The sequence below is a fragment of the Colobus angolensis genome, unplaced genomic scaffold (assembly GCF_000951035.1).
Source record: "Colobus angolensis palliatus isolate OR3802 unplaced genomic scaffold, Cang.pa_1.0 Scaffold4, whole genome shotgun sequence".
NCBI classification, from domain to species: domain Eukaryota; kingdom Metazoa; phylum Chordata; class Mammalia; order Primates; family Cercopithecidae; genus Colobus; species Colobus angolensis.
In genome coordinates, this window is record NW_012117376.1 from 15,436,938 (window position 1) to 15,438,512 (window position 1,575).

Consider the following 1,575-nt stretch of genomic DNA (forward strand, 5'->3'; position numbering starts at 1 on the left):
CCTCAGCTCAAAGAACCTGCAATGTTGTGATTCTACATGGTCATCCTTAAAGTCCTAGCTCCCCACCCTACCCCAAAGGGCTTACAAGCTTTGCAGGGCAGGGGAGCCTCAACATTGGCACTCCACTGGGGAAAGTTCTTGGCTTCTGCCAGGAAAGAATTCAAGGGTGAACTAGTGGCAGAAGAAAACAGCTTTATTGAGGCAGCAGTGTTACAGCTCTGTGACCGTTCCCACTGAGAAGAGAGTGGAGTCTAGCAGCTCAGGGACAGTTCTGCAGTTTCATTTATATCCACTTTTAATTACATGCAAATTAAGGGGCAGGTTATTCAGAAATTTCTTTTTATTTGAGACAGAGTCTTGCTCTGTTGCCCAGGCTGGAGTACAGTGGCACGATCTCGGCTCACTGAAACCTCCACCTCCCGGGTTTAAGTGATTCTCTTGCCTCAGTCTCCAGAGTAGCTGGGAATACAGGCGTGTGCCATCATGTCTGGCTAATTTTTGTACTTTTAGTACAGATGGGGTTTCATCATGCTGGCTAGGCTGGATTTGAACTCCTGACTCGTGATCTGCCCACCTCAGCCTCCCAAAGTGCTAGAATTACAGGTGTGAGTCACTGCACTCAGCCAGTTATTCAGAAATTTCTAGAAAAAAGGTGGTACCTTCCAGGTTGTTGCTAGGGAATGGGTAAACTGTCATGGCACTGGTGGGCGTGTCAGCTAGTCTTGAGTCTGGCTCAGTATGGAGTCCTGCCTCCTACCTCACAAGGAAGGGCCTTGGTGCTGCTGCCCCAGATCCCCTCCCCTGTCTCAAATCCAGGTTTAACATCCCTCAACTTTAAACCTGCTGGAGGGACAGGGCAAACTATTTGCAGTTCACCTACTGCTCTGGGCTGGCTTCTTCTACGCATCTGGCTGTACCATTTCCTCTTCCTGGCACCCTCTCCCCCTTCCTCTTTGCCTGCAAGCTTCCTTCAGGCCTCATCAACTCAGCTGCCCCTTACCCTAGGAGGTCTTCCCTGTTTCCCCTCCGCTGCCTGGGTTAGCCTCTGTTCCCCTGTGCCCCTTTAGTGCTCTGAGCTGATTGTCTACTTACTATGCGCTCTTGAGGCCAGGGACATGCCTTCTTTCTTCCTGTACTTCCAGGACCTAGTATAAGACATGACACCTCATGGTTCACCGGTAACCCTCTGTTGAATGAATGGACAATCAGCATCAAAGGCAACAAATTCTTCTCTGGGCTGAGTTTTCTGGTACTTATCCTAAAAACTCTGCTGAAGATAAGAGGCAGAATCAAGATTTGAACTCAGAGACCCTGACTCCAGAGCCCACACTCTCAACCGCTGTGCTCTGAGCCCCTAATGCACTTGACTGGTTCATATACCAAATATGTATTGAGAGCCTACTATTTGTCAGGCGCTGTTCTATGGTAATGAAGAAAACAGACTTGAAAAACTAACCGTTGGGTACTGTGCTCACCATCTGAGTGGCAGGATCATTCGTATTCCAAACCTCAGCATCACACAATATACCCATTTAAGAAATCCAGGCCGGGCGCGGTGGCTCAAGCCTGTAATCC